At 56.1% G+C, this 13,846-nt stretch overlaps 1 long non-coding RNA gene across 1 annotated transcript; it reads left to right on the top strand.

Moving 5' to 3' along the window:
- The first annotated feature begins 3,636 nt into the window (after positions 1-3,636).
- On the top strand, positions 3,637-13,029 carry LOC132657757 (uncharacterized). The gene is made up of 2 exons (XR_009596325.1): positions 3,637-7,876; positions 8,171-13,029. It is a non-coding gene; the product is annotated as an uncharacterized LOC132657757 (long non-coding RNA).
- Positions 13,030-13,846: the final 817 nt, after the last annotated feature.

The following is a 13,846-nucleotide window of genomic DNA, read 5'->3' as shown; positions in this document are numbered from 1 at the left end:
ATGTGAAGAACTGACTCATTGAGAAAGACCCCAAAGCTGGGAAAGATTGAAGGCAGGAGAAGGGGACAACAGAGGATGAGGTACTTGGATGGCATCACTGATTCAATGGACATGAGTCTGAGCAAACTCTGGGAGATAGTGAAGGACAGGGAGGCCTGGTGTGCTTTAGTCTGTGGAGTAGAAAGAGCAAGGCATGACTGAGTGACTGGACAACGACAACAAGAGGCAAGACGCTCCAAGGGCCGTCAGAATCCACACCGTAATGAGTTTCAAGAAACTACTGCTCGTCGAGCCAGACTGGTATCAAAGGACAATATCTACAGTGCACGTCGCTTCAGTCGCATCCGGCTCTTTGTGACCCCGTGGACTGTAGCCCGCCGGGCTCCTCTGTCCATGGGATTCTCCAGGCAAGCATACTGGAGTGGGTGGCCATTTCCTTCTCCAGGGGATCTTCCCAGCCCAGGGATCGAACCCACATATCTTATGTCTCCACCACTGACAGCGGGTTCTTCACCACGAGCGCCACCCGAGAAGCCTGAAGGAAACTAGTAAAATGCTCCTCCCTTTTCCGATCCCACATCTGTGTGAGGGCAGCTTTTCTTCACATACTTTAACCCAGGTCGCATACAGCAAGAGGTTGAATGCAGAAGCCGAAAAGCCCAACCATCTTCTACTAAAGTCCTAGGCTAGAGAGACCTGGAAAAAAAAAAAATCTAAGCCTCTTTCTCCCTTGTTTTGTTTTGGGAAATAGCGACACCTTTTCATCAAGAATATTATTTGTGGTGACATGTAGTAGGTTTGTTCTTGTTAATTCCTAATGAATTGACAAGTAAAGATTTTAATTTTTTTCCACTCTCATTTCCAGTGGGATAAATATGGTAGATAGAGGCCAGATACGTGGGATCCATACAGTAGATAGAGCCCAATCACAAGCAGAGCATCCTGAGGTGATCTGGAGATCAGCTGAGAGCGCTTTTGAGAACTGCTGATCTAAAACCATGAATCACTGGTTTCCAAACCAGCACATAATTGCATCCTGCCCACAGGCTGCTCAGTCATGTCTGGCAACGGACAGGAAGTCATCCCCCACACGGGAAGACTGCCAGGTCATTGTCCCGTTCCTGCAATTGCGGGTACTTGAGACCTGCAAGTCAGCGTTCATTCCCATTAGCCAAGACCCTTTACAAAGAATTTTTTTTTGTTTGTTTGTTTTCAAAGAGACACGTCATCATTATAGAAAATTTAGAAAATACAGAAAAGAAATAGAGAAAGCGAGTCCTACACTCTGGAGGAGAACAGTGGTGTAGGGTAGCAGGGACAGCACTTTGTCATCTCCCCTCCGCCTCCAGTTCGGGCAGCCTTAGTCTGCTTGCTTCGGGCTGCTGCTGTTTCACAGCCCCTCGGGGAAGGCCCGGCCCCGACCCTCTCAGGAAGCCCTTGGGTTCCCAGAACCACGGGGTGCAGCCTCACATGCCCCCTTCTCTCCCTGCCTTTCAAGGCTCAAGAGTCAAAGCAACGCTCCCTTGTCTGTGGGCCCTGTGAGGGAGGCCTCACCCAGGACATCTCTGGAGCTCAGGGGCGCTCTCATCTCATCTGCGAGCTGGCCGTCCAGCGGGTGGTCAGCCCAGGCCACCCTTCAGCACACAGAGGCCGAGCATCTCCTCGGGGTTTCTGAACCTGTCCTGGCATTCTGCCCTCGCCGATCCCCGAGAAGCCCAAGTCCACGTTCCCCTTGCTGACCTCAGGAGCTCAGGTGACCTGCAAGCCATCCTAACCCTCTTCTAGGAGCAGACGGGGCAGTGAGGGTCAATGGGGGCTGTAACTGATTCCGAGAGTGGCCGTAACAAACTACCATGATCGGGGGAGCTAACAGGACCCACCCTCTCACGTTCAGAGGCCGGCAGTCTGAGATCCCGGCATCGGCAGGGTTGGCTCCTTCTGCGGCCGCCCAGGAGCATTGTTCCGGGCCTCTCTCCTGGTTCCAGCGGCCGCAGGCAGTCCGTGCGGTTCCTTGGCGGGTAGACTCCCCCGCTCCAGCTCTGCTCCATCCTCACGTGGCTTCTCCACCATGTGCGTCTGTCTCTGCTTCTCTTCTTATGAAGACACCAGGTGCTGTACTGCCTGCCCCCCAAGCCAGCCTGACCTCACCCTAACTGTGATTACCTCTGCCAAGACCCTATTTCCAAATAGACTTCCATCCTGAGGTTCTGGGTGGGTGTGAGTTAGGATGCTGCTCCACCCGTGGTGAGGAGGAGCTGTCTCTGGCCATCCCAGCCGCCTCCTTTGTGTCCAGTCGTAGGATCTACGCAGCATTAGGATGGGGCCTCTGCCCCTTGCACGCCTTCCCTGCCCCCTCCCCACCCCGCATGCCCCTTGGTCTCCCCAGGACCAGAGCAGGGCCTCCTCACCACTGCTCCCTCTCGTGCTCCAAGACTCCAGGGCCTTTGTGCGTGGGGGTGGGGGGGTGCGGGGCAGGGCGGGGGGTGTTTGGAACCCTGGCTCTGGGTTCTGGGTCAGAGAACTCTCAGCCCAGCAGGCCTGTGAAGCAAACTTAACTCTGAGCTCTCAAAGGGCAGCCATCTGCTCCTCTGACCCAGCCCAGCCCACTGTGGCCCGTGAGGGCAGGAGTGGGTTCCTGGAGGCCTGGTTCTGGCTGCAGGTTTGGGCCACGCTCTCCAGGCCAGTAGCAGGAACAAACTGGCTGTGCTGGCCACTGCCTGCCCCCCATCTGTGTGCCACCCCGTTCTCACCGTGAGCTGGGCCGGAAGCCCGTGCCGTGGGAACCCCAGCTGCACAGTTGCAGCAGCTCTCACGCAGGGGGCGGGGAGGCTGGACTGGCTGTTGGAGCTCTCGGCCTGAAAGTGGAGACAACCTGGGGCCCCCAACTGGCCTCGAGGAGCCCGCCCCCCACAGAGCTGCCGGCTTCTGACGCTGCCCCTCAGCACCGCCGTCCTCAGCCTGTCCTGGCTTCCATCTGGGACTGTGGGGCCCACCTGGTCCTTGGGAGGAGGAAGGGTGCTGGGGGGCCCCTATCCAAGCCCACAGGCCCCGTTTGAACACAGCAAGGACCCTGCTCTGGGGGACTCCCCCGGGTGCCTGGCTCAGGCCCACACCTGGCTGTCTTTCAGCCCCTGTCCCCTCCCTGGGCCTGGGGGTCGCCCCCCCACCTTGAAGCAGCTGACATGCCCCAGAGCCTGGGCTGGGTTGGAACAGACTCTGTGTTCTGAGAGCCCACCTGCTTGGTCCAGCCCCGCCTACAGCAGCCCCGTTTCGGACCAGCGCTCCTGGCACCCTGGGCTCCTCCCCGTCCCTTATCCCAGGATTTAACAAAAGCAGCCAGGGCCTGGGCCGGACACCTTCCAGCCAGACAGGTGAGTGGCAAGAATGACAAGCGCTCTATACAGTCCATCAAAAGGCCAGGAAGGAAAGACGCCTCAATCCAGGGAGGACTATAGACGTGAATTAGCATTTTTAAAACAAATGTCTAAGAAATGGCGAGGCCTCGCGACAGCCGGAGGCAGTGACACTGCTCTTGTCCTCAGTCTTCACGCTTCTGAACCCTCCCAGTTCCCGCCCAGAGCCACACTGAAGAGCAACTGTAGATAATTAAAGATAAACACAAAAGAAAAAGTTCAACGTGCTTTGGGAAGGAACATGGGAGGGCATTTTTATGGCTTGGGGGTAGCAACGGCATCCCTGGGAAAACCACAGCAACGCCGATAAAGCGCCGTCCAGAAAGGAAGCGGGGCTCACACTGGCCGCTCTCTAAAGTGAGGCTGATTCTCCACTTTCAGGTGGCTGAGCTATTTCTTAAACTAACCACTCTGCTGAAAACAGCTAGAAAATCTAGATAATAAGCAGACGACCAGTTGTCTGGAGGCACTGGGGAGACATGCCAAGTCAGCAAGGAGAAGAGATTCTAGAGAAAAGGCAAATTCAGAAACACGGCCCCAACTTCAGCACCTCTAGGCTCTGGGAACCCAGGCAGAGGTCCCAGTGCTGGGGCAGGACTGGAGAGACGGAGCCGCTCCTTGTCCCTGTGAGGAGCTTCAGGGGGCAGACCGAGGACCCTGCACAGGCTCCCTGGAGGACCGTCTAGAAGCCCCAGTGCCCAGAAGGAAGCAGACCAGGCCTCTCAAAGACAGAAGTCTCCTTCAGCCCACAGTCCACACAGCATCAGGATAACTTACCAGAAGTAAACCCAAGTACCTGCCTAAGCAGAGGTAAGTCCTGTCTGCACAAAGTTAAAACCATCCAGAACTTCAGTTAAACTCAGTAATTTAAAAAATGCAGGGCCCCTCTCACTTTCTGAGATGGCCCACACTGTCTGTGGAGTGTGTTTCTCTCTAAATAAACCCACTTCTTAAAAAAAAAAAAAGCAAGCAGTATCTGGCATCTAATCAACAATCACCAGGGATAGCAGAAGACAAGGTCGTCTGAACAGCAACCAACAGAAAAACACAAGCGTTACGAAGAGAAGCTCAGACGGCCTGGATATTATATTTGTCAGATAGGTGAAACTTTAAATAACTGATACGTTCAAGAAAATAGATGATGAGCGGCTGGAATGTATTTTAAAAGAATCAAATGGAGCTAAAATGTTTCTAGAACGGAAATGTTCAGTCACTGAAATTAAGAAATAAACAGGCGATTTAGCAGCCAATTAGATGGCCAGAGTTTACGGAGGCGTCCTCTGCCGGTTCACACAAGGACAGGACTGGCCCTGGAGTCAGCGGCCTTCCTGGACTCTGCGCGGGCCCGGCCTCTCCCGTGTCCTCCTCCCTGAGCAGATCATGAGCCCAAGAACCAGGACTGCAGGCTGGTCCTTGCCTCGTCCCCGTGCCCAGAGCACAGCCACACACAGAACAAGCATCAGACGAGTGCTTGATGAAGCAGAGAGACGGGCCTCAATACCCCAGAGCCCTGCACTCAGTGAGTGTCCCTGAAGACGCACTGAAGGAGACGAGGCTGTCGGAAACGTTCCTGAGCCTCTCGGCCTGTCCGCATCTCCTTGCGCTATTTCTGGCAGCCCAACCCAGCACTGGCCTGTGCCCTCCTGGCTGGGGGTGGGGCCCAGCTGTTAGCAATGGCCCCGGGGAGGGGCAGCCGGATGCTGTGGTCAGGCTTCAGGAATGTTCAGCTGCCTCTGCTGGGCCCAGAACACAGAGGAGCTGCTGTCTGCATGTTTTAGGCAGCTCTGGACACGTCCCCATCACACGGACCGAGCGCCCCCCTGCAGCCCTCAGAAGACCCTGAGCGGGTTCACTGTGGGCAAAGCACTGCCCGGGGAGGACTCGCTCCACCCGGGAAGACTCTGTCTTCCTGGGAGGACTCGCCATCTCTACCTGGGAGGACTCACTCTACCTGAGAGGACTCACTCTATCTGGGAGGACTCATTCTACCTGGGAGGACTCGCTCTATCTGGGAGGACTCTCTCTCCACCCAGAAGGATTCTGTCTCCTTGGGAGGACTCACTCTACCTGGGAGGACTTGCTCTACCTGGGAGGACTCTCTCTGTCTGGAAGGACTCTCTGTCTGAGATGACTCTCTCTCTACGTGAGAGGACTCACTCTATCTGGGAGGACTCACTCTACCTGGGAGGACTCTGTCTACCTGGGAGGAGTCTCTCTCTACCTGGGAGGACTCTCTCTCTATCTGGGAGGACTCACTCTACCTGGGAAGACTCCCTGTCTCTGCCGGGGAGGACTGTCTCTACTGTAGCCCTGGGTGGCATCCTCCCCCCGGCCACTCCATGCTGGGGCTGTGTCCTGGAGAGCTCATTCTCTGCCTCCTTCCAGCATCCAGGACAGGGCAGGGGCCATTGATGAAGAGAGTGCTGGGATGGGCTTGGGGCCATTCACCCACCAAGTCAAAGACTGTGGCCCGGGGGGAGCGGAGGGAAGACTCCATGGCAGGAGTCACGGGGAAGGTCTGGAGAGGGGAGACTGGAGGGGATCCGCAGGAACTGAGGCACACAAAGAATTAGAAAGGTGGCACCACGGAGCTGCCAGGTCACCTTGGGAGGTGGAAAACCCCCTTTCTTGGGCTCAAGAAAACCGTGTCAACATGCAAAGACAATTACTTCCCCACAGGAGTTTTCATTCCCTCTGGGTGTTTGGATCTTGGGAAAGTGACCATCCTCCCCTGTTCCCCAGCTGCTGTCACCCAATCCGGCCAGCCCACCACTTTGCAGACCCCACCCTGCCCCCCGCCCCCAGTCCCTGAAGCTCATCGTCCAGGTCCTCCATCATAGGTCTCCATCTAAGAAGAGTCCAGCGCCTGGGGGTGGGCTTCTGGAGGCTGGGCTGCTCCCTATTGGGAGCACTATCTCCGGGGTGTAGTCCCTTAACACAGGAGAAGACCCTACAAAGTTCCCCTCAGTGGAGCCCTTTCCATGGGACAGGCTGTCTCTGAGCCCCTGTGACCATTCTCTATCTCAGCCACTGCCCGACCCTGGGGTGCACCATCAGAGCCCCCGGTGGTGGGGGAACCCCATGCTGGCATCAGACAGGACTGTGGCCCCAGTCCCTTGCCAGCTCTTCACAACGTTGCCCTTCAGTTGGCAGATTTGGTGTTTGCAGTCAGGGCTCACGCAGGAAGTGGGGAGGGGATGAAGTCTGCGGGGGTGTCCCAGAAATCCCACAGCTAAGCATCTCTCCAGGGAGGGACTCTCCCACACGCTGAAGGCAGCACGCCCACAAATGCTGACGACAGGGTATCACTGATTGTGGAAAACGGCCGCAGCACAAATGCCCACCGGTAAGGAAGTGTGAGACGGGGAGACTCCCAGGAACAGCTGAGCGCGAGAAGCAAGCTGTGGGTGAGCGCTTAGAGGTGACTGTTCATGAGAACTAAAGCTGCGTGCATCAACACACACACACACACACACACACACACACACACGCGCGCGGGCGCCATCTGTACAGGCACAGACACCCCGCGTGGGAGCCCGCCAGGAAGGACAGCCAAGGGGTAAGGGCCCTGGGGAGGACGGCGAGGCAAGGAAGGGGTGCTCTGTTTAGACTCCCACCAGGAGGAGGTGTGTGCCTGCTTCATGGGACATGGGGTGGCGGGGAGCGCGGAGGAGGTGCTGGGCCCGGGGGAGTTCTCACCCAGCCTGAGAGAGCCAGCTGGAGGTGTGCCCCCATTCCCAACACCACGTGGAGGGGGCACGAAGACACCAGTGCTTCTTGCTTCTTTGAAATCTGCTAAACGTAGGTGTCAGGAAAGCAGCTGCGAGGAGCCTTCCCTGGCCCTGTGGAAACTCACTGCCCTGGGGCCCCGCGTCCACGTGATCCCTCACACCCAGCAGACAGCAGGCATCTGTTCCGAGGCCTGGGAGACCCAGGGCAGAGAAAAGGCCCAACACCGGCCCAGACCCCTGCCTGCAGCCAGCGAGGGTGACAAGCTGGGTGCCCCGTGCCGCCCGGGACACCACGCGCCCCCGAGGTCCTGCCGATCCAGAGGGCCTCTGCTCACAGTGCAGCAGGGCTGGGAGCGCGGGGGGTGCTCCGTTTTTAAGTCAGGCTGCCTCTGAAGACGGCACGCCCTTGATCTAGGAGAACGGCTGGCAGGGCCTCAGACCAGCGGGGCCGGATCACAGCCTCGCCCTTCCAACAGGAGACCACGAGGCCGCTGTGTGGTCACCAGGAACAGGAGTGAGCCCAGGTCCTCAGGCCTTGCTTCCGACACCAGCCGGGTGGGGAGCCTGCGTGTGGGGTGGGTTTTCCTGACTTCCCATCAGAAACGGCCCAGCGCCACTTAGCTCCTCTGGGTCCAGAGACGAGCTGAAATGATGGAGTGGATTTTTAAACCAGACGGACCTCTCCACAAAGGGAGGAGCGGAGGGACCTTCTTGGACACGAGATCTCGGCAGGTTTGTCGGTGTGAATGCTGACAGGGAGGCTGGTGGGGCCCCCACTGCCCAGAGCAGCGGGGACGAATTCTCCCCAGGCCCAGCCTCCCACTCCCGGGCCCAGGGCTGTGGGAGCCAGCAGGTGACACGATCAGACAGAGCTCAGGCCACGTGCGAGGGGTGGACCCACGAGGGGTAACCCAAACCCTGGGTGCTGGGAGCAGAGGGGCACGTGGGGCGCTGTGGGGCTCACATCCACGGGGTGTGCAGGGCCCTACACACCCCCACGGTCTTCCACACGCTTTCCACACCCAGGTTGGACCCAGAATGGTGGAGACCGGATGTGCCTGGGAAACAGGTCACCTGAGCCAGGGGGAGACAGAATCAGAAAGGTGAAAAGGATTTCTGCAAGACCAGTGTGCACCAGGGTGGCACCGTGTCTGTCTGTGCACACAAGTAGGGGTTGATCGACCTCCACAAGGCCTCCCAGGACCCCTCACCCTGTGGAGTCGGCAGTGACCGCCCCCCCCCCACCCACGATCCCCCTTCCCTATTCCAACAGCAGCAGCCGCGGCAGCCACATCAGGCCACACTCTGAACACGGCCTGTGTCCACGCCTCTGAAGTCACCTGACATCCCCGCAGAAATCTCTGCTCACTTTCAGAGCGTTTCAGTGAAAGCTGGTGTGGAAAGAAAGGCCCCGCAGGTCTGCGGTTCGGCACCATGGAGCCCCCCGCTGACTCCATGGTGGGAGCGGGGTGGGGCTGTGTACTGGGGCGGCCAGAGGGCGGGGGCCCCTCGCAGGAGAGAAGCCACATCCCGGGAGGATTCTGCAGCACTGAGGCATCTTCATTCTCTGATGTTGATCTTAAGGATATGACATTTCTGGGTCTGGTTCATGAGATGAAAGCGACAGTTTGGGTATAAATGACATACTTGCAGGTCTAGTAACGTGAATGCAGGTCGGAAAGGGGCAGGGAGGGGGCAGACACTCAGCAAAGTGAGCAGCTGGGAGTTTGGGTGAAGGGAAAGACCGCTCAGTCCCCCGTCATGGAACTGTCATCAGCCTGACAGTAAAAGCAGAGAAAACCAAGCTGGTAGGCAGTGTTAAATTTTGCTTTTTTCATTTAAAAGTAACAGGGGTTGGCTTTTTCTTTTTATTATTGTTTGAAAAGGTCTCGTGCTCTTTGTCAAAGAAAATCAAGCAACATATATCGGCCAAGAGAACAGTCTTTGTCCTCTGGCAAGCCCACCTGCCCCTGCAGCTTTTAGAGGGGCATCCCTACAGGGAGGAAGGGGCAAGGCAGGTAATAGTCACCCCCCACTGTCTGCAAAGTTCTGCAGCAGAGCTGCGTTCAAAGCAGCAATTTTAAGGAAAATGATGACTTTCCTCATTTTAACATTTTCTTCCTGTTTTTTGAACACCTTCCCTGTCTTCAGAACAGAGCTGATGCTGACTCTGGGAGTACTCATCTCCCGGGGCCGCCACAGCAAATGGCCACAAGGCGGGTGGCTGAGCACGACAGAAATGTATGCTGTTGCAGTCTAGAGCTTCCCTCCAGAGGCAGGGCCACCCCGGCTGAGGTCCCTGCAGGAGCCCCCTCGAGGCTGTTGCCTGGCGCCTTCCCAAGGCCACTCTTCACAGCCTCCTTGCATCCTGAATCCGCTCAACGGATTTCTTGGTTCCGTCCAAATTACTTGGTCCTTCCTGTCCTGGGAAGCCTCTGCTTGTGATGTCGTGGCTCTGCTAATGGGTTGTCTGGTTCTGTGGTGAGAGTAAGCAGATAGGATGAACCCCTGGCCTGTGGCTGATGGACCCAGGAGCTGGACACCCAGGCTTGGCCCAGCGCTGGTACCTGAGATGCAAGTTTTCCGGGGGTGGCCGTTTGGAGCAGTGTTGTTCCCGGGGACCTGGTCCCCCCTGGGGAGGTGGGAGGATGCAGCCAGCTAAGCCGGGCTCCCGGAAGCCCTGAAGTGGCCCTGCCAGGCGCTGGCGGGCACCGTGTCTTCTCCCTGCGCTGCTCTGGCCACCTGGCCCCCCACCTGCAGAAGAGAGATGAATGCCGAGGGAAAGCCCGCCGTCCTCCCGGCACCACAGCCTCCACCAGCTCTTCCCTCTGGGCTCAACTTGGGGGCAGTTCTGCCAGACCAGGACCAGGGGACAGCGAGGCCCACCTCAAAGGACAGTGAGGGGCCAGACGGCGTGGACAGGCAGTGCCGCAAGCATGTCACCTTGCCCGTTGTCATAGCAACCCTGGGACGTTGAGCATCACTGTCCACGGGTCCCAGAGTAACAAGCGAACATCCACAACAGCAAGGGAAGGAAACTTCTGGAAACTCTCAGAGGCAATAGGTCACGTAACAAGAACAAAGATCACCCGGCAGCAAAGAGCTCATCCACACCCTGATTTGGGAAGACTCCAGAGTAACCCCTGCCTCGGGCTGAGGAAGGTCTTTCTGAACCCACCGCAGGACAGACGTCTCACAGGCAGCATTGACAAGCGGTCCTGAGTGTCAGCTGTTTCACCTGGAAATGCCACTTGGGACACAGTTTTCCACCATTTTAAAAGAGGCAATGATATGTGTTACATATCAACCCTAAATCCCCACTCAACACTGAATTAAACACAAGAGACCCCTGTGTAGTGACAAGTTCTGTTTGTGCAGGAAATGTTAGCACCACATCCTCTGGAAAACAGCCTGACTCTGACACACAACTGCCAGGAAAACGGGGAAGCATCCACGAGGCAGCAACACCCAAGCCTTGCACCCCTTTGCTGACACTTGGCGCCCACCTGTTTGACAGTCACCTGTGTTTGACAATTACCTGCACGGAGGGTAATTCAAGGTGTAGTTTTTCTTAAAATATTGTATTGCATTTTGAGGCTACTAATGCAGATTTTTCCCTATATTATCAAACACCAACTTTGTATTGAGAGATACATACTTTCTACCAATTGTTATTAAAATCCAAGAGGCATTTACCAGGAAAACACTAACCAGGGAGTCTGGGAGGTCGCCTTCATACAGCGCAATCAGTCAATCAGTTGAGCGGTAGCCTAGTGTGGAGAATAAAGACGTGTACAGGAGTTTTCAGAGACTGTTCTCAGATCCTTTTTTAGAAGGAAATCACGCAAAGATGCGGGCTTGCTTAACTGGTATTGACATACAATTTACATTTTAGAAAATCCTGTTTCAACATGTCCTATTCAGTGGCTATTAGTACGTTCATGCAACCATGTTCATATACCGGCTGAGCCACCAGGGAGGCGCAAGGACACTGGAGCGGGCGTCCTGTCCCCTCTCCAAGGGAGCTTCCCGACCCAGGAACCAAACGGGGTCTCCTGCACTGCAGGCGGCTTCTTTACCACTAATCTAATTTCTGTTTCTAAAAGTTGTCCTATTCTGGGCATTTCCAGTAAAATGGAAATATACATACAATACGTAGCCTTTATATATATCTTTTTTTTCAGTTCGCATAGTGTTTTTAAGCTACATCTACGTTGTAGGACGGACACGGGGATAGCGGTGACTGTAACCCATGGGGACTGGAGTGAAGGCTGGCCTTGAAAGAACTGAGCGCAGCTGGGACTTCCCTGCCGGCCCAGCAGTTAGGACTCGGCGCCTTCACTGCTGGGACCCAGGGTTCCATCCCTGGTTGGGAAACTAAGATGCCCGCAAGCCTTGAAGTGCAGCCAAAGAAGAAACCTGAGCCCCCAAATTCTCCACAGGCAGCGGCATGGGAAGACAGCAGGGCCAGCAGAAATGCAGCGGCGAGCAGGCATCACACAGGGTGAGCGCCTCGTTTCCAGACGCAGCATACCAGAGTGCAGGCGTCATTGGCAGACAAGACAACAGCCAGGCATTCAGCGTGAAAGGCCGCCCTCGTGGGAGCAAGGCGCGGGCCTCGTAAGCCAGAGCCTGCTTCAAAGTGCCCGTCAACACGTCTTGACCGTGCGAACACACTGCTGTCAGAGCGAAGCGGATGCTTTTTGCAACTCTAGGACTTTAATAGAAAACACGGGCAAACAGGAGAGAACAATAAAAGAAACATTTCTGAGAGGCAGTTCTAAAATCTATATAAATTCAGTGCTAATCAATGGAATACAGACAAAAGAGCACATTTTGTCTATCAACATCGCCAAGACTTTGGGAAACGACAGTGTTGGTGAGCTTCGGGTGAGAGAGAAACTAAGATTTGCAAAGTAAACGGAGAATCAGCTCAGTATTTCTAGAAAGCTGGTTGGCAAATGTGTAGAAAGAAACTTGAGTTGTTTGCATACCTTGTCCCAGACATTCCGTTTCCAGAAATTAAGTGAACAAATAACAAGAAATTCAAGCACATGTATACAAAGATAATCTCCACCTCATTGTGTAAAACAACACAGACTCTATTGCGATCTTTGCATCCATCAACACGGCAGGTTGGATAAAACAGGACCTATCTGGGCACTCGAGTGTCCTCAGGCCGCTAAAAATGGTTCAAAAACTTGGACAACACAGGAAAGGTTCTGAAGTCACTTAACTGGAAAAAAAGCACAATTCTGAACAGCCTACAGTTTATGCTCTCAAGTACACACACACACACACACACACACACACACACACACACTTGCAGAAATATCACATAGTGTGGACTACTTACACCAGCGTTGAGAGGCTGGGTTAGATCTGGGCAGCCCCTGACACCCAGACCCCAGCGGCTTGCTCAGCCAAGAGCCCCCGTCCTTCACACCAGGGCCCACCATGGCTGGTGGAGAGGCTGGTCTGCGTCACCCTCCTTGGCAGCCGCTCAGGAAGCTGCCTCCATGGGAAACACGGCCAGTGGTCGCAGAGCAGAGGGAAGGGGTCCTGCTGGCCCTTGGACACCTCTCAGAAGTGACCACGATCCCCCTGCTCGTGCTTGTTGGCCAAAGACGGCACGCGGCAGCCTCAGAGTGGACAGCCCGGGTGCCCAGTCCTTCCACGGGAGTGTCTGTCTTGAAGACAGACGGACAGTAAGACAGTCACCTCCTCAGCCTCCACGTTGCCTCCTCTGACTGGGGAAGGGTGGCCCAAGTGTGGCTGAGACCACCGGCTGTGCCCGACACGTTCCTCTTCGCCTCACCCCAGTGAGCAGCATCCATCGCAGGCACGTGGCTGCCCAGAATAAACACTGGCTTTCCTGGCACCCCTACCACTGCTGGGGTGGGCGTGTGACTCTGTTCTGTCCCGAGGGTGTGAGTGGAAGTGCACATGGATGGTCCAGAGTGTGCCCTCTGAGAACAGGGCCCTGCCTGCCAGGGCCATCCAGCTGGAGCCAACCCAGGGTGTGCAGGGCAGGCGTGAGTGGCCTCAGACCACTCAGGCAGAGGCAGCACCCAGAACACAGGGGCAGAATGGGACCAGCTTCCCCCTGTCCCCAAGGAGCCGCAGCCTCCCATGGCTGCCCATGAGACAGGCCGGTGTGCTGTCTGAACCCCTGAGATTCTGTGACATTGTTAAGGCTGCCACGCTTAACCTGGAGCATCTTATGGGTGGTGTGTAAGAGGTGAGCGTGACTCCGGGCATCTCACCCATGGCTCAGTATGCACCGAGGACTCTGCTGACCCCATGGAGGCTTGGGGGTCACCCCGGGGAGAGCCTTTAGGGCCACCCTGGTTATTTCAGAACAAGCAGACTGACTGTGGGTGTGAGGAGGGCTGATCAAGAGGCCCTGAGGTTGGAAGAACGCCGTCCATCCATCTGCAGCCGCCCACACCTGGACCAGTGCTGAACAGAGCGGGGATCACGCCCTCGAGGGTGAGATGCCTCGTTCACCGTGTTCTGAGTCACCGAGATTACAGGGTGTAGATGGCTACACACTTTCTCCTGTTGTTTCCTTGGTCCCGAATGTGGTGCTGGTTTCCTGAGGTTTCCAGCCCTGCTCCCGCCCTCTTGGCTCCCGGTGGCTGCCTGCTCAGGCCGCCCCCACTTCCTGTGGTCTTTCCCCGTGTGGGACCCACCCAGAGG

Source organism: Ovis aries, chromosome 1 (assembly GCF_016772045.2).
Source record: "Ovis aries strain OAR_USU_Benz2616 breed Rambouillet chromosome 1, ARS-UI_Ramb_v3.0, whole genome shotgun sequence".
Taxonomy (NCBI): domain Eukaryota; kingdom Metazoa; phylum Chordata; class Mammalia; order Artiodactyla; family Bovidae; genus Ovis; species Ovis aries.
This window is presented reverse-complemented; position numbering and strand designations above follow the sequence as displayed.